Genomic DNA, 19,987 nt, shown 5'->3' on the forward strand with positions numbered 1-19,987 from the left:
AATAATTTTTGAAAAAACACAAAATTCGCGATACTTTTTGAACAGAACTTGTAAGACTTAAAAATTTCAACATTTTGACAAAATACAAAATATCTATTAAAACATTCGGTTTTCCTAATATTTTTATGCAGAGAATTATGAAACTAATCAATTGGTGTAATAAAAACAGATAATTAGATGTAATAAAAACACATCAATTATCATTATAAAGATTGTGTAATTGCTTATTACAAATTCATAATTTTTTTATCTCTCACGTTCGGGATGTTAAATTAACATGATTCCCCTTGCCTCTCACGATTCTGGGATAAATGAATGTATGTTTATCTAAGCGACTAAGAGCTCAAAGTAAGCACCATTCTCTGTGATACAAGCATCTTCTCTATTTTGGTAGCAATTGGGTGCTCAAAGCATTTCTTCAGCATATAAGGATCAAATTGTGTCACTTATTCTATTAATCATTTTGTCCCTCTTAGTCGGACGTTTATGATAGATCTAGTCTCTTATCTTTCTTCATAAATAATAATCAAGTACGGTGAGCTATAGTGATCGGGGTGGATAAATGATTGAACCATATTTGCCTATTTACTCGTCGGGAAATATAGCATTTAATCTTGCACGAGCAACTCTGAATATATGCGACGGACATGCATCTTGTTGGAACCACATATTCAGATGAAATTACAGAAGAAGATTTCCTAGTGAGACTGGAAGATTTGTATCTCTCAAGGCATTTTTGTTATCAGGGATCTCAGACCGTGGCTTTTAATAGCATGGTAGTATAACGCACATAACCGCTCATGCCGTGTACGTGTACATGCCGTTCCGACCTTCGAATAGTAGAAACAGATATACAAACAACTCCGTCTCGCTTACTCGGGCGAGAGGGCAATGGATCATCCACAGCAACCACTTGATTTCCACTTGAAAGTTTTATTTTCTGACGAATGTACATTGAAATTTGATGGATCTTTTAATACTTGGAACTCTTATTATTGGGTACAAATTAATTCTCATTGGTTGAGAGAAATGGATCATTAAGTGGTTCGGAAAGTCAATGTTTGGTGTGGCATTTATTTTGAATTGGAAAAAATTTTCACACGCCATCGCAATCACTATAAACGATGTTATAGATGTCTGCTCTTTCAAACCCCGTTGGATTTTTTCGAAATTTCAAATGGTGGACACAAAATGGCGTCCAAAAGGAAAAATTTTTTTTTCAAATTTGCGAATTTTTTTCTCAAAAACTATTAAGTTTGGTGAAAAATTTCTGAGAACAAAAATGTCTTAAAATCAGTCAAAAAATACCCTCAAATTTTTTCAGAACGCTTTTACAACATTTTTGAAAACTCATGTTTTGCCTCTTCAAAAGAACTAAAAATTATTTTTAAAAATTCTGAAAAAATTTGAGAGTATTCATCGATTGATTATAAGACATTTTTGTCCTCAGAAAATTTTTACCAAACCCCATAGTTTATGANCAAATGGTGGACACAAAATGGCGTCCAAAAGGAAAAATTTTTTTTTCAAATTTGCGAATTTTTTTCTCAAAAACTATTAAGTTTGGTGAAAAATTTCTGAGAACAAAAATGTCTTAAAATCAGTCAAAAAATACCCTCAAATTTTTTCAGAACGCTTTTACAACATTTTTGAAAACTCATGTTTTGCCTCTTCAAAAGAACTAAAAATTATTTTTAAAAATTCTGAAAAAATTTGAGAGTATTCATCGATTGATTATAAGACATTTTTGTCCTCAGAAAATTTTTACCAAACCCCATAGTTTATGAGAAATCGTTAAATTTTCAATTTCGTAAACGTTTTGTAATTTTTTTTTTACTAAATTTTTTCAGTCGTTAGATTTTCAGTTTTATAAATACTATCGGAATCTCTTGTGCAGTTATATGCAGAAATTTGGCTGTTGAACATTTTTCATTATAATATTTGTGTTCTCGATACATCTTACTCATATATAAATATATGTACTAAAAGTAACTATAATAATACAATACTTCTCCAGTTATCTGAATCCTATTAGAATTTTTTGTGCATATATATTGTGCACATATTTATGATAATTTTTAATTCTGAAGAGGCAAAAAATTAAATTTTTTAAAAATGTTGTAAAACTGTTCTAAAAAAATTTGAGGGTATTCTTTGACTAATTTTAAGACATTTTTGTTCTTAGGAATTTTTCATGAACCTTAACAGTTTTTGAGAAAAAAATTCGCAAAGTTGAAACAAAAAANAATTTTCCCTTTTGAACGCCATGTTGTGTCCGCCATTTTGAATTTCGAAAAAATCCAACGGGGTTTGAAAAAGCAGACATCTACAACACCGTTTATAGTGATTGCGATGGCGTGTGCAAATTTTTTCCAACTCAAAATAAACATTAAAAAAAAAACCGTAAAAAATTTGTGAATTTTTCGGAAAAACGGCCTATAACTTTTTCGGCTTACGATTTAGGTAAAATTTATCAACGCCATTCGAAAGAGAAGGTCAAAATCTATAAGAAATGATGTTTAATAAATTTTCATATGATTTTTTTATTAAAAGATATAAGGTTGAAAGTTTAAAAAAAATGTGTGTTATGTGGGAGGAAAAGGGTTAAGTGAAACAATTCAATCATTAGGCTCTGAAGAAATTCTTCGATCAGCCAATTGCTTTCAAAATAATGTAGATGCTTGCATCGCAGAGAATGGTGCTTACTTTGAGCACTTAATCGTTTAGGCAAGCATACACTCATTCATCTCAGAATCGTGAGAGGCAAGGGGACTCACATTAATCTAGCACTGCGAACACGAGGAACAAAAAAATAATTTGAAAATGAATTTGTAATAAGCAATTAGACAATTTTTGTAAAGATAATTAGATGTTTTTATTATATTAATGGATTAGTCTCATTATTCTGTGCATAAAAGAATTAGGATTACTGAAAACAGAATATTTTACAAGATATTTTGTACTTTGTCAAAATGTTGAAATTTTCAAATTTTATAATTCAAAAAGTTACTAATAAAAATATATTTAATTACTTATTTTGAAAACTGTCAAAATAGTCTATAAGTGTATGCTATGAAAAACAGGGTATTCGATTTGGAAAAATCCACGTGACTTTAATATGACTTTCAAACCACTATTCAAGACCAAATCAATGACGCCACTTTATGTGCATCTGGTAACCATATAATTTTTGTACAGAATGTACAAGAATTTTGTCCGAAACGTTTTTTCTAATATACTCTGTTTCCAAGATAAAAGAGCTGTAAGGTGGTCTTAGACACTCTGTTTATATAAGGGTGCCCCATTTTAACTTTTACCCTGAAATATTTTGAAAATGTTACGTCAATGGAAAACATGTTTTAGAGAAAATTTTAAGGTTTGGAAGTGGACCTAAGATGCTACCATTGGTTTGACCTTTGATAGATTTTTGAAGGCCGCTGTCATTGATTGACCTTTCATATTTTTTTGTAAATCGCATGAATGTCACATTCATCTACTTAAACAAAAACTCCTAATTTATATTACATATTCTTGCAGCTTACCTCAAAAGCTTTTCAAAACCATATAACAAAATGTTTTTGCATTAAGTACTTTTCGAGTTATAAGGCTTGAAAGTTGCTGCCGGCATTAACACTACCCAAGGTAGGTATAAAAACTCCACGGCTTGTCACTTACGTAATATTTTCTAACTCCAAACCCTCTCCGCTGTGTGTGTGTGTGTGTGTGTGTGTGTGTGTGTGTATCAGCAGTGATAAGGATCCCGTGAGGTCTGCTGACACACGTATAAATACACTCATACACAGCAGAAAGAGTTTAGTCAGAAAATACTATGGGAGTGACCAACCGTGGTCACTCCTTATCTTTGTTGATGTACACATGAAAAGTACTCATTGTAAAAATATTTTATTTATTATAGTGTTTTGGGAATGTCTCAAGCAAAGCTATAATAATATGCATTAAAATCTAGGGGAAGGCAAAGCTATAATAATATACATTAACCCGTCAGTTTCCAAATGAATTAAAAATCACAGATTTCTGTTTCCTCTCAAAAAATCTCATGTTTTGGAACATAATGAAATCAAATTTATTTATTTTAAAAAATAGTTATTTTTATAATATATTTATTTTTCGCTTATGTATCAATTTTATTCAGTGTTGACAACTTGTTTTAGAGTCACTAGTGTCTAAACTGAACACTTAGATACTGAACACTGTTATAGGTTAGTAGTGTTATTTCGATGGTTTATGAGTCAACAATATTGTGCCACCTGGAGGGTGCATTGGGAACTGACGAATAAAAATCTTCAATTTATAAAAAAATTCAAATTGACTGTGTTCTAACCTTAGCGACACCACCAAGATCAAACTGATAATATGAGTGATAATATTATTGGGTTGGCAAATAAGTTCGTTCGGTTTTTTTGACTAGTATAAAATACAATATATTTAATATACAAAATATATACTAATCAATAATGTATTGACCATTCTTTTCTATGACTTCTTGCCATTTTTTTACCAATTTCATAATCCCACATTCATAAAACGTCTGAGGTTTACCGGCAAAAAACTGATCCAGTTGCGTTTTAACAGCTTCATTATTAGCAAAGTTTTCCCCGTTCAGAGAATTTTGCAGCGACCGGAACAAATGATAATCAGAGGGTGCCGGTGGATAAGGAGGGTGAGGCAAAACATCCCAGCCAAGCCTTAACAATTTGTCCCGAGTAGTTAATGAAGTATGGGGCAACCTGGCATTGTCGTGGTGAAGGACGACTTTTCGATTGGCCAATTCTGGACGTTTCGAACGTATTGCTTGATTCAATTTCGTTAATTGAGAGCAATATACAGTTGAATCGATCGTCCTGCCTGATAGTAAGAGCTCATAATAAATGATACCTTTATAATCCCACCACACTGAGAGCATAATTTTCTTCGGGTGCAATCCTGCCTTCGAGGTTGTTTGTGGTGGTTCACTGCTGCTTCCCCATGATCTTTTACGTACTACGTTATCGTAGACGATCCACTTTTCATCTCCCGTAACCAACCGCTTCAAAAATGGATCGTTTTCTTGGCGTTTCAACAGCGCGTCGCACATGGAAATGCGAGCGGTTAAGTTGGCCTCGGTCAATTCGTGCGGCACCCAAACATTGAGGGGAGAAATGTATCCCAACTGACGCAAATGGTTTTCTACACTTGTGTGGGATATATTAAGTGTCGTAGCAATCTTTCGTACTGTTTGCGATGGATTTTTGTCGACGGTATTCTTTATTACAGCTGAATCAATCTCTGCTGGACGACCAGAACGGGACGCGTCACTAACATCAAAATCTCCAGAACGGAATTTGGCAAACCATTTTTGACACACACGTTCTGTTAAAGCATCGTCCCCACACACATTACAAATCTTCGTATGAGTTTCCGCAGCTCGTTTGCCTTTTTTGAAATAAAAAAGTAAAATATGGCGTAAATGGACGTTCTTTTCTTCCATATTTGCAACCGTGCCGTACGCACAATACTCTGGTATTAACCGGCGTATGTTTACAAATAGGTTAGGTGAAACGTCGCTTTTCAGCTGCGCAAGCGCGTTGTGCGATAGCGCTGTGAAAAAGAGATAGCAGAACGAGTAAACCTACTCCGATTATAAAACCGAACGAACTTATTTGCCAACCCAATAGTAAATGGATCTTTTTATGCCTTACAACTTTTATGCATTAAAACTTATATTTTCCGAGTTATTCAGAGGTACCGACATTTTTTCTCCACCTTGTATGTATACAGAGTGTTCTATTTTAATTTACAAAAAAACATATTTATTTTTGATTGTGGGAAGAATGCTTCAGAAAAGAACTTGTTTGATTTGAAGGGAAACACATGATTTCGATGAAAATTACATTATAGATATTATCGTTTTCGTGAAAATTTGAAGATGACAAATTTCTTAAATGAAACTTTATTTATTCTTGGTATAAAAATTATAGATCTCGTCCAGATATTTCTAAAATAGTTCTCATAATTGTCAAAGTAGATGTATGTTTGATCATTTTCGATAAGAAATTGCGTGGGGAATGAGAGTCAAGAAGTCTTTAATCAAACATGTTAATCAAGCACACTAATGAGAGGCAAAAGAACTCACGTTAATCAATCATCTCAAACGTGAAAAGCAAGGGGACTCACATTAATCAAACGCCTCATAGTGATCAAAAACTTACTGCGTCCACATTGTTGTTCTTGGGTAGCGTTAAAAGTAGGATAGAGGACAAAAATTTGGTAGTATGAGTTTAGAGGAACTATTAAATAGTCTCGCACCAATAAAACAGGTGGTGTCAACATGGATTTCGCAAACATTGAAGTTTCATATCTCTGGAACAGCTTATGTAAAAGATAATTATGGGAGATGTTTAATAACGTCTCAACGAAATCTACAATTTTTGTCTGAAAAATATCATGTTCCATTTAAAAAATAAGTCACTTTTAAATTTTCTTGAAAACGATGACATCTATGATATAATGACTTACATCGGAATCATGTGTCCTCCTTCAAACAAATTTTGTCTGAAGTATTTTATTCTAAAATTAAAAATATAAAAGTTTTTGTGGTGGTTAAGTTAAAATAGGATACGCTGTATATATACCATAATATACAGGGTGGCTCATTTTAATCTAAGCACTCAAATAACTTACTGGGAATGACCCAAATCAAAAAAGTTTTGTGACAAAAGTTTCCTATTTATGGGGGGAAATTGAATGGTGACTTTGAATTTGACCTTGAAGTCGATTTTCAAGGTTATTTCAAGGTCAACTTCATTTTTAAAAATAGGAACCCCTATTTTTGACCCCAGATTCTTATAACGCTTGAAATTCTGCGTTTAATAATATGAATTTTAATAGGGGTCAAATGTCATTTCAACGTCATTTCAACGTCATTGCAAAGTCAAAACGTCAAAATAACAGCATTTTTAAGGTTTTTTAAGGTAAAGTATATTTTGCAGCCATATGCGTCATGCTAAGGGTCAAAGGTTTTTTAATGTCAGTTTTATTAAAGTACAGAAAAAAACGAAGTAAAATAGTGCTCTCTAGAACTAATATTATCATTATGGCTGATTATTCTGCTAATCACATTATTGATATGTTGATGGTTTTAGGCGAATGCCAGAACAATTACCGGGCAGCAGCACGGTGGTAAGCTGAACGATTTCCTTTAAGGCGTCATCCCAGTCATGTGACGATATGTGCATTAACTATTAGAGCTCATGGTAGACACCTTAACCGTCAGCGCAGACGTCACAAATACGATGAAAATGATGCTCGCGTTTTTACAGTCTTAGCAGCTGTACATCTTGATCGTCAAATCAGCAGTCACGCAACTGAAAGAGAAATCGGTATTCCACGAAGTACTGCTTTAAGAATTCTTAGAAATTTAAGATACCATGCATATCACATAACTTTGGTTCAGGAATTAAGGCTAAACCATATTCAAATGCAAATTGAATTTTGCCACTGGGCTTTAGCAAAGATACAACAAGATCCTGACTTTTTCAGGTATGTGCTTTTTTCTGATGAGGCTAAATTTTACAGTGATGGATAACTTAATAGACAGAATTGCCACTACTGGTCAGATGAAAATCCGCACTGGTACAGAGCTGTAGATCATCAGAATAGATGGAGCCTTATGGTGTGGTGTGGCATAATAAATGGCTACTTAATTGAACCTTATTTTTTCGAGGGTAATGTTAATAGACACAATTATTTAGAATTGCTTCGAGATCGATTGCCAGGGCTGTTGGAAAATGTTGATTTAGCAACCAGAATAATAATGTGGTGGCAACAAGATGGTGCAGGACCTCACTTTGCACTAATTGTTCGTCAGTTTTTAAATAACCATTTTAAGGCAAGATGGATCGGACGAGGAGGTCCGTTAACTGGCTACCTCGCTCACCAGATTTAACTTTTCTTGATTTTTATTTATGGGGTTATATTAAAAATGCAGTATTTTCACAACAGCCCACAACTAGAGCAGACATGGAAAACCGTATTCGTCAAGCTTATGAAGCGATTCTAAGAGAAACTTTATTAAGAACTGTGCCAAATTTTCATAGACGATTGAATTTGTGCCTTGAAGCTAATGGTGGTAATTTTGAACACTTATTTCACTTAGTGGTTAACAGTTATAAAGGTAACAAAAAGTGAGTGGCAAGGGGACTCACGTTAAACAAGGACCCCATCGTGAGTGGGAAGGGGACTCACGCTAAACAAGCACCCCATCAACTATTTGACCGTGAAATGACCTTTGACCCTTAGCATGACGCATATGGCTGAAAAATATACTTTACCTTAAAAAACCTTAAAAATACTGTTATTTTGACGTTTTGACCTTGCAATGACGTTGAAATGACGTTGAAATGACATTTGACCCCTATTAAAATTCATATTATTGAACGCAGAATTTCAAGCGTTATAAGAATCTGGGGTCAAAAATAGGGGTTCCTATTTTTAAAAATGAAGTTGACCTTGAAATAACCTTGAAAATCCACTTCAAGGTCAAATTCAAGGTCACCATTCAATTTCCCTCCAAAAAGTAGGAAACTTTTGTCCCGAAACTTTTTTTGATTTGGGTCATTTCCAGTGAGTTATTTGAGTAGTTAGATTAAAATGGGCCACCCTGTATATAGAATATATAAATTCTGTATACATATATAAATAATATATATAAATAATATATATTTATACGGAATATATAAATATATAAAATATATAAATACTTCCCAATTTTTTACTATATTCTATAATACAGGAATAAACTGTCAATAGTGTTTATCTTGCTAACGAACATATACAGAGAAAACATTCTGGTTTGCCCACACAGAAAACTAATGGTGCCAAACAGATTAAATGTTAATATATGGGACAATTAATTACACAAGAAATCAACTCGTGTAAAGCCTATGCAGATTAAAGCACGGGTCTCCTAGTGCCATATATGGAATTTAAATTTTTGCGCAGAAACTATGTATGATTTACCGCCAATCATTTTATGCGCTTTTAAATTTGAGGATAGTAGACAGACCATTCTTCTACTTATATCTTATTATTAGGAGAGGAAAAATAACAAGGTCACGCGATAGCATAATAAATCTAACCCACACCTTTCGTTTGCCGGGTGACTGCTCCACCATAGTATAAAATATTCTAAAAAAGGATATAGTTCACGTATCCAAAAATATTTAATTATAAGCAACAAAGAAGAATTACTCAACTTATTTTTGTGTGATGCTATGCGTATTATATAACTCATTATTTTAGTGCGTCAACTACATCAATATAGTTAGGCCTGATCTGGCAACAAAAACTTGAATGGGAAAGACATACTGCAAAGAAGCGTTAGAAAACAAAGATGACTCGCTACTTTAGTAAATGTAATGATATCAGCATAGCCGTTGGATTCATTGTTTACCGTCTGATCATTATAGTGAAGCGAAAGCGACCTAACGTGATTCTATTAAAGTGAATAGATAACTGTCTAGAGAGAAACGTAGGAAGTATAATGATACAGCTTTTATGGTTACCGGCAGATGGCTACAACTTATTTTATGTTTGTGTTTGCAAGATATTTTATCTAAGTCAATCAAATGGTACCAAATGGTGATGACCACGTTAATAAAACATTTGTAGTTAAAGTATCAAAAAAGTCTAATTGGAGCAATCAAATATCCATCATTACTGCTATATAAGTCATTCAACCATTGTACTTGTTAAAGTTACAGCAAACACATAATTAACTGTTCCATATTTTATTATTAAATCCAGTTTATACTACCTAATTTCTATGCCGGTCAATGAGACTACTTTTTCCGTAAACGTTTCAATTATACAAGTCAGTAAATTTTTACTTTTTTCTGTGATCTGGAAAAGAATAGTAGTTTCTTATTAAAAGTAGTTTTTTATTCATAGAATCTAAATTCACAAAAAAATGTTCCATTATTTCAAATAATAAGAAAAATGAGGATGAAACGTCCCACAAACACGGTTTTGAAAATTCATACCTGACGAAATCGATGTACGAAAGATTCCGAAAGGGACTCAATGCTTGAATAGTGTATTTTAATATGAAAATATCGAATCTCATACAGCCGTTATCGAAACTTTGGCATGCATTATTTTTAGGAATGTAGTCACATTATGTGAAATAGATCCATGCAATTCCAGGTCGAAATTATTGGAAATAGAAAAAATTTCAATAGTAGATTTAATGTACTGTAGTGGATTTATTTTTGTAGGAATGAAATATCATATTAATAAATCAATATTTATTTAATTTGTGCAAACAATTATTGTTTAAACCATTTGTAAAAAGAGGAGATTATCTGAAAAATATTTTTATTACAAAAAAAAATTTCAGTCCCATATATGAAATTTTTATTATGTTAAATGCTTTTGCAGTGAGCTACAATAGGACATTCATTATATTTCATCCTGCGAAAGTATATCAACTTTCAAAAACATAGTGCACCTGAGATGCAATAGTGCCTCCAATAAATATTGGGTATGGGAATAAGTTTCCGTCCATTGTAGAGAGATGTCGTTAATAGTAGTGCTTGTATGTTTGATAAAACGGCATTATATGTATTTGAAAAGTGTGTGTTCAAACTTTTAAGCCCAGTAGTTAGCATTCATTCGAAGAGTAAATAAGAGTAATTCTTTGGAGCTGAATATGTCGGAATTTATTCCAAAAAAGCAACATATACGCGAAGTTTTACTCCATTATTTTATTTTAAAGAGAAGTGCTGTGGAAATGCATTGTCTGCTCGTCGATATTTATGGTGAGCATGCTCTATCGAGTAATACTTAATAAAGTAAAGAATAGTTTCGGCGTTCAACAATAGTAATTTCGACATGCGAGACAAAGAACGCAAAAATGCACTGAAAAAATTTGAAAATGCAAAATTGCAAGCATTACTCGAAGATCCACGTCGATCGCTTGATGAGTTGTCAATAGAATTAAATGTTGAAAGATCCACTGTTGGAAAACGCAATGGGAACGGTGCAAAAAGAAAGAAATTGTGTTCCATACAAATTGAAAGAGAGAAACATGGAAAGACGTTTAGTCACGTGCGAGATGCTGCTTAAACGAAAACAAAGGAAGAGTTTTCTGCATCGTGACTGGCAATGCAGCAAAATGGACATACTATGTAAAACCTAAACACCCGAAAGCATGGTTGATGCCAGGTGAACCAGGTCTATCAACGCCCGAATAAAATATCCATACATTGAAGGTTATCATCTAGTGGGATCAAAAGGGTGTTGTATATTATGAGCTGCTGAAACCGTCCGAAATCACTGGCGATCGTTATCGACATCAACTGATACATTTGAACCAAGCTTTGAAAGAAAAACGATCGGAATGTGACAATAGGCACGACAAGCTGATTCTGCTACGTGACAACACAAGGCCACACGTTGCAAAACTGGTCATGAAATACTTGGAAGGAGTGAAGTGGGAAATTCTGTCCCACCTGCTGTATTCACCGGACATTGTTTCTTCATATTTCTATTTGTTCCTGTCTATACAGTCGATGCTTTCTGGAGAGCGATTCAGTTCTTATAAAGGTATCAAAAAATGGCTTGATGAAAAAATCGCTTCAAAAGTACAAGATTTCTTCTCTCGAGGAATCCTTTTATTACCAAAAAGAGTGAGAAATAGTTGTCTCTTCCGATAGAGCATACTTTGAATGAACTCACTTTGTACTGTTTTGTTTAAATAAATATCTCTTTTTCTTAAAAAAAAGCATATATTTATTCCCATACCCAATAATTTAATATTAGGTTGGGGAAAAAGAAATCCATTATTTTTTCGGTAGATGGCTGTAGTGATCGATATCTCGTAAAGTATCGATCAATTTCATATTTATTCTCGTTGAAAAGGTGATATTTTGCACTAAAAAATTCTTTTGTTGTTTTTTGTTTGGTCCATTCAGTTGTGAGTTACAGGGGGTTAAAAATGGAAGTCAACAAAGAGAAAATTCGGTACATTTTATAGTTTTTCTTTGATAAAGGCGAAAATGCAAGCCAGGCGGCTGTAATTGTGAATGGTGTTTATGGTACCGATACTGTAACAGCCAACGTGCAATTTTGGTTTCGTCGATTCCGTTCAGGTATTTTTGATGTTAAAGATGCACCTCGCATAGGTAGGCCCGTCGTCGAAAATGTCGATAAAATCACAGAAATAATCGAAGTTAACCGGCATGTTAGCAATCGTAGCATCGCCCAGGAGCTAAAGATCGACCATAAAACAGTTTTAAACCATTTGCACAAAGCTGGATTCAAAAAGAAGCTCGATGTTTGGGTGCCACACCAATTAACACAAAGAAACATGATGGATCGAATTTCCATCTATGAAGCTGCGACGTTCCTCCGTTCCGCCTCTCGGAGTTTGTGTAATTCGCGGTGGGAGCGTCCTCGGGTACGGTCGAGAGATTATGTGCGGCCCTCGAATGGCTCGCCGGATGTCCAGGGTCGTTGGATAAAGAGAAGAGAGTTTTGGTAATGTGTAACAATATGTATATATTTTGCATCTGAGTCGTTGGTACAACGCCGAAACAGATGTAGTAGGTATTTTAACCTGTCGTCCTGGGTACAGTGTCTGTTGACAGGTGCGTGTGTTTTGCACGGAACAGCTGATTTCGAGTTCCGTGGCAAGACGGTTGTGCGGTCGGACAGACGTGTTTCGGTGTGTCGTGGCGCGTTGTGTCTTTGGTGTCGCGAGTTAGGATCGGACGAGGCGCGGGGAGAGGGTGCGGTGTTTATGAGTCGCACGGTTAAACGACGATCGCCTTTAAATGCTCTGCGATGCTTTTCCTGATGCCTTTTAAGTTGTCGCCGAGAGTGCAGTCGGTGACCACTCGCAGGTGGCCCGAGGCACGGGTGCACTCCCTCTACCCAGAGGCCCCACGGGTCGGAACGGTGCGGCACTCAGGAGATCCTCCTCCTATAATGTCGCGAATATCCCGTGGGTACTGCTACATCGGTAGCATGCGGAAATTCGTGTCGCAAAAAAAAACAAACGGTCGGTTTCGGTCTTGGTCATGTCGGCTTCGCTAGGAGAGTCGGGGCTGAGAACACACGGCGGAGACGGCGAAGGAGCCATCCCCTTTCCCGCCAACTTCCTCGCTTGCGACTCACACTTCCCCCCGGATCTTACAGACTAAAGTTCGCTCGCTTGGTTGCTCGCATGCAACCCGGTTTCGGTATCGCGAGGGACCCGATGTCCCTTTCCGTGCAATGACGCGACCGAGAATACTCGGTAGAGACGGCGAAGGCGCCACCCCGGACTTGTCGTGCCTCAGATCCTTCGGTCGCAGACCGGCGGGGAACTGGGAACTCCCGGTGGAGACGGTATGTCGTCCTAGGCAAGGATGGCGAGTGCGGCTGCGAACGCGCAGCTGGGACGGCGAATACACCGTCTAAGTTCCTCGGCAATGTGGATAGGATGTCGGATGTGGCTGCGAACGCGCAGCTGAGACGGCGAACACACCGTCTCGGCTCCCCGGCCAAGAAGGATTCGAGTGCGGCCTCGAACACGCGGCTGAGGCGGCGAACACACCATCCCGGTTCCTCGGCCACTTGGAGGACGGGATCCGGAGCAGCCTACGAACGTGTCGCTCTGGCTGACTCCGGTGGAATCCGGTCTCGAGGCCTCCGCCGGTTGGAATATATATCCGACGGAGGCGCTCGGTTTGTGTTTGTTGACACGCACGTGATCACGCTCTCGGCGGAAGCGCGTCACGTGCGTGTCGTATCAATTAGGATGGCGCAAAGCGCCGATGAGCGACCCGACAGATGGTCGGTCGGGCCGCGGGGAGGGTGACGGCGCTAGTGCGTCGTCACAAAGCCTTGGCCGAACGAAATGAAATCGACCCATTTCTTAAACGGATGGTGACTGGGGATGAGAAATGGGTCACATACGACAACATTGTGCAAAAACGATCGTGGTCAAAGCGCGGTGAAGCAGCTCAAACGGTGGCCAAACCAGGACTAACGGCCAGGAAGGTTCTACTGTGCATTTGGTGGGACTGGAAAGGTATCATTTATTATGAGTTGCTTCCATATGGCCAGACACTAAATTCGGCTCTCTACTGTCAACAACTGGACCGTTTGAAAATAGCGATTGACCAGAAACGGCCAGAATTAACCAACAGGAGAAGTGTTGTGTTCCACCAGGATATGCCACACATGTCTATAGTGACTCGCCAGAAACTCCGGGAGCTTGGTTGGGAAGTTTTGATGCGTCCACCATATAGTCTGGTACCAAGCGATTACTATGTTTTTCTTGCATTGCAAAACTTCCTTAGTGATAAGAAATTGGCATCAAAAGAAAATTGTGAAAATCGATTACTAGAGTTTTTCGCCAATAGGGACCAAGACTTCTATGAGGAAGAAATTATGAAGCTACCTTTAAAATGGCACAAATTATAAAACAAAACGGTGCATATTTGACCCAAATCAGACAATCCGAAACATGTTAAATAAAGTCTTGAAGTTCACGTAAAAATAATGAATTTCTTTTTCCCCAACCTAATATATTCATATTAAGGTAATGTTCAAACATTAATTTGAGATATTTTTGAAGTCCATAGAACATCGATTTTATCGACTACGAAGTTGTAAAATGCGTTTTTAAGGGGTTTCAACATTTTTCTCATAAATTTAATGTGATATAAAATTCTTACTTGCGGATTCGGATTCAGTGCACAAAAAAATTATAGGAAATTATTTTTGTTTTCAAAACCGCAATATTATGCAGCCCTATGTTATGTAGTTGCTACAATCACAGTACAATGGTTGTGTTACGCCTTAGAAGAAAATGTACACAATAGACACCGCGTACACTCGCGCACACTTGTGCACTTGCAAGATCCAAGACAAACTTGCCAGTCTGCAGATCATGTCAAAGACCGAAAGGGCCGATTTACATCGCTGAAGAATATATATTTGATGTTTCTTTATTTAGGTAAAAAATTGAATTTTTTTACTTGGGATAGGGCCCATAAGAGGAGTGTTGAGAGAGAATATCTTGGTTGAAGTAGTTGTAGAGAAATGAATGAAAAAATGTTACAAATCTAATTAAATTTAAGATATTTTGAATAATAATGTTGTTTATTAATTATGCTAATAATATAGTTTATTTCTCATACAGGTTAATAATAGTGATAAATTCATAAAAAATGATTGTAAATGTTATAATATTTAAAAGATAAGATAAACTTTCTGAACACAATGAGAAATATATTTTAATACCCAAAAGAATTTTATTAATCACCTTTTTCGACATAACATAAATAAAAATTAACATTAAAGGTAAAGGTAATTTTTGTAACATAATGTAATGCGATCGAATCTGACGTAACGAGAACTGTTAACATATCAGTCCAATAAACATAATCTTATGTAATACAAGAAAAATTATAATTTCTCCGTGGTGTATGTGTGCATGTTTAACACAAGAACTTCCGGTAATTAATATATACCTATGTTTACCAGTCCAGTTTTAATGACTGATTTTATAATTTCATTTTAAATATCCTTAAATTTATTATTTACTTAAATTTATCATTTTCAACTTCAAAAATTTTCCATGACTTTTATTGCAACATCCGAAGAATTAAATTTTTCAATTTGTCTTCTCCTTCCACCCTCCCTTTTTCAAATTTTATTTGTACTATACTTATATATACCGGAACCAGTCATTTTTTACTGGCACAGTACCTAAGTAAAAAGATGATTTCCAGCATCAAATTGATATCATTTGTGCCTCTGGAAAGAAACAGCATAGATATCGGCTCACCTGATAATATTTGCGATATTATTTCAATTTTTGACGACTACAATTACTGATTTCTAAAATATAAAAGTTAGTATTTATATTTACATATGATAGAACAGTCATATACGACAAATACGATAGAATGTTTGCCTTGGCGCTAGAGTGTATGATTGAATGTACGAGCGGCGAAGAAATTGAGGTTTTAAGGAAAATATTTTTTTAGAAATGGCAAGTGAATCTTGCCAAAGAAAGTCAATTTTTTGAGATGTTAGGATGAATTTTGTGAAAGAAGGAGATATGTAAATTTTGCAATCTTGAGTGATTAATGCAGTGTAAACTGAGTAAAGGTGATAACCTTTAAAGCGTGGAAAGTAGTGATGAAACAATTTCATGGTTGAGGAAAAGATTTATGATAGAATGCCCTGTTATAACCGTTAACACATTAACGGCGGGCGATCTTGACGAAAGTATGCTAGGTTGCGCGGCGGCCGCCCGCCTCGTTTTTCGGCCTAGAGCGGGCGATATTTTGTGTGATCATAAAAACTTTAAGGTACAGTCGAGCTAAATCGTAGTACTATGACTCCCGCCCTTAATGTGTTAATATACTCACCTTGACGTTGCCGAAACGCCAAGGACGTATCGACACCATGAATGTGCAGTGTTTGCAAGAAAATCATTGCGTTGCAAGAAAGCGGTGCATACGCCACTACGCGATTTCTGGACGGCAGGCGTCCGCTGACTTGTCGCTACATCCACCCCAAAGAATAAAGAGAGACTATAAAAGAGCCACGCCAATTCGGAAGGCGCGTTCCTCAATATTCAACCTCGCACTATAGTGCATCTCGCGTAATTCATATTCGTAATCGCTGCCGGATGCAGTGCAAGTCAGGAACAAGGTTTCCAATCGGTTATAAACTGTTTAAACCATTAAAATAAAGTCTTCTTAAATACAACTCTTCTCGCATACAACGTACGATCATCCCCAATTCCCAAAATATACGTCACGTCTCGGGAATATCCATTGTGATAACTGGTGTCAGAAGTGGAGGATCAACAGGATTCAAGACCGGAAAGTCTGGCAGTCGGAGAGACAAAAAAGGCAGTACGGTAAAACACGGTTCTTTATTTTTTCTTTTATTACCGCTCCTATCGTTCGGACGGTGGAACGACGGGGGAACGTCTACAACAATACGGAGGCAGCAGTGGGACTTATACGGGAACCGATGCCGGAGACGAGAAGAGAATCTGTGAACAAAACAATTTAATTGGCAGATAACTAAGAAGGCAGTACTTGCGAACATGCATACATAAATTACTTGCGATGTTCGAAATTCGCGACATCACAATAAGACGAATTGCTAAATTCTAAGGGGGCATCGCAGACGCAGCATAAACGGACGTCAGAGATACTACCGCCAAACAGCGCTATCGACGACAAAGGAAACGGCAGCGAATCAACCATCCGTACCCCGACCTCTACACAGAGCAGCAAGTACAACTGTAATAACGAGAAGACTCCCGCCGACCTACCTCAACGCCGAGTAACACAGCAACTGACACCCGGACCGGGCAGCATGGGCGTAGCAGCTAAAAAGCATCGTAGCGGCCGAGGATTGAGAGTCGACGTCGTACAACAACATTAGTGGGCATCAAGCGTATAACGACCCTAATGTAAGTCAAGAAATACATACAGTGGCTAACAAAAATATTCGAACGGTTAGATTTCTTATCTTTAGAATATAAAATATGTATGTTAATCTTTAGCATATAAAATAAATCTTTAGCATATAAAATATGTATGTTAATGTATGAATATTTAAAACAATTTAACGTCTATAGCAAGAAAGAAGTCCCAAGATTATGTTAGTAAAATAAGAAAATAATCCAATCGCATATATAGCGTTTACGACAGATTTTTTTGAAATACGCACCAGGCATGGGTAACAGAAGTATTCGAACGCTTCAAAGTTATTTTTGTTTCGGTTTGTATCTCAATGCTGAATATAAACATTAGCATCAAATGTAAACAAAGGAACATTCAATTGATCACAAGACATCATTTGAGTAAGAGTAACGTACAGTTGTGCAGTGTAACAATGAATATGAATAGGAAAAGTCAGAAACACAAAACTATGAACAAAAAATGCTATTAAAATTACGTAAAGACGGAAAATCTTATAATGAGACTACGAAAATTGTAAATAAAATTAAATCTACTGTGCATTACATAATAAAGAAATTTGAAAATCAAGAAACTGTTGCCAATAAAGTTCGTTAAGGTCGTCCGAAAAAATTAACAAGCAGAGAAGAAAAAACTATAATTTGATAAATAAAAAAAGATCCTGCAACTTCTGGTCCCAAATTGGCAAATATGGTTGAAGAAATGTTTGAGGAGGGCTGCCTATTTGTATCCCGATTCTGGACAAACGCTCTGACTCTATTGACTCTATTGATACTTTGAACAGGTAATAGGATTAGGTGTTTTAAATGAAATGGGATATGACTGGAGGCAAGGATACAAGATCCTGCGCGCCAGCCATTGCATAACGGGTGGGACTCTGCCTAGTTTGGAAGCTAAACCTTACCTAGGAAACCAAATAAGAACGCCTAAACAAACAGGGCGTGTGGTGATCTCGCCAAGCTTATGAGACCACACTCCCATAACCGAGGTTTCCGACATCCCTCGGCCTAGTTGTTTTAAAAATCAAACAACAATCGCCTTTTATCCAAAAGGTCCCCTTGCAGAAGTCGGCAAAGACCGAGAAAGCCTCTGGAGACGATACCATGAAGGGTGCTGCCGCCGGCAGGAGCGAATTCCCGCAGAGCCTCTCTCTGCGGATCGAAGAGCTGGCAATGGAGGAGGTGATGCACCGCAGTGTCCTCACCGTCCCCGTAAGCACACATCCCACCGTCTACAAGTCCCAAATCCGTGAGGCGTCTCTGGAAGTTGTCGTGTCCGGTGATCATTTGCGTGACGTAGTGGTCGGGTTTGAAGCAGGACGCACCAACCCTAGCCCCGACATCGCCGAAGAAGGCACGTGTGACGTGACATTTGACAGAAGAAGGCTATTTGTTCTACCACATCTCCGTTGCTGCAACCCTCACGAGGCCTAGTGCCTCCTTTTAGTTCCCTGCGCAAAGAACAATCCTATTTTCTACCTTGGCATCCCTCTCTTTTCGAACTTCGAATCGCGCCCGTGATTCCGCAAAAAGGATGTCGACGGGAACCGCGCCCGCAGCCAAACAATGCGACTCAGTCGATGCAGTGCGATATGCGGCGATCACCGAAATGAACACTCGGCGCTGCAGAGACCTGAGGACTTTCAGGTAGTCCTTGGTGTACAGGTCGGTCCACGCGGTGCCAGCATATGCCACCGTCGGTGCGAACACGCCCCGGTATATAGCCGAGAGTGCCCAGAAACGCCCCATTTACATCCCGCCTGCCTGCCTAACTTACTAAAAAGCGAACCGATCTTTTCGTTGAGATATTTGCAATGGGTGGATGCACCCATTCCTCTATCTATGTAGATGTCAAGGTACCTAACTGATTTCTTAAATTGAATCTTAATATTTCCTAATCGAATGGTCGGTGGTTTACTTGCAAGGTCAGCCTTTTTGGCCCTGACCGCTTTTCGTTTTCGATCGCGACGCGCTCCTCCCCGTAAGCTTATTGGGGCCCTTTTGACATGGTCGCTCTTGAGGACAATTGCCTCAGTCTTTCGCGACGAAAGCTTTAATTTGGTAAAGCTACACCATTTCCCTATTTTGTCGACTACTTTCTGTGCTTTTATTTCTATTTCTTTGCGGGAATCATCGCGGACTAATACGAGAAGATCATCTGCGTACGCTAAGAATTTATCCCCTACTCTAGCTTCCAGAACCCTAATGAGTCCATCAAACATGACGTTCCAACAAGTTGGACCTAACACCAAGCCCTGCGGGAAACCTCTGGTGGCCTTCTTCGAGACAGTTATATCTCCAAAGGAGGGAGAGACTTTCCTGTCACGGAAGTAGTCAACTAGCACTTTGAAGATGTTAAGAGGGCAGTTACTATCCTTGAATCCTGATATTCCGAGGGGCCACCAGATGTTGTTAAACGCGCCCGAGATGTCGAAGAACAGCGCAATGACGTATCTCTATTCAGAGACAGAGACCATGCGTCGCAGCCCC

This window comes from Dinoponera quadriceps, unplaced genomic scaffold, assembly GCF_001313825.1.
Source record: "Dinoponera quadriceps isolate SergipeBrazil2010 unplaced genomic scaffold, ASM131382v1 scaffold578, whole genome shotgun sequence".
Taxonomy (NCBI): Eukaryota; Metazoa; Arthropoda; class Insecta; order Hymenoptera; family Formicidae; genus Dinoponera; species Dinoponera quadriceps.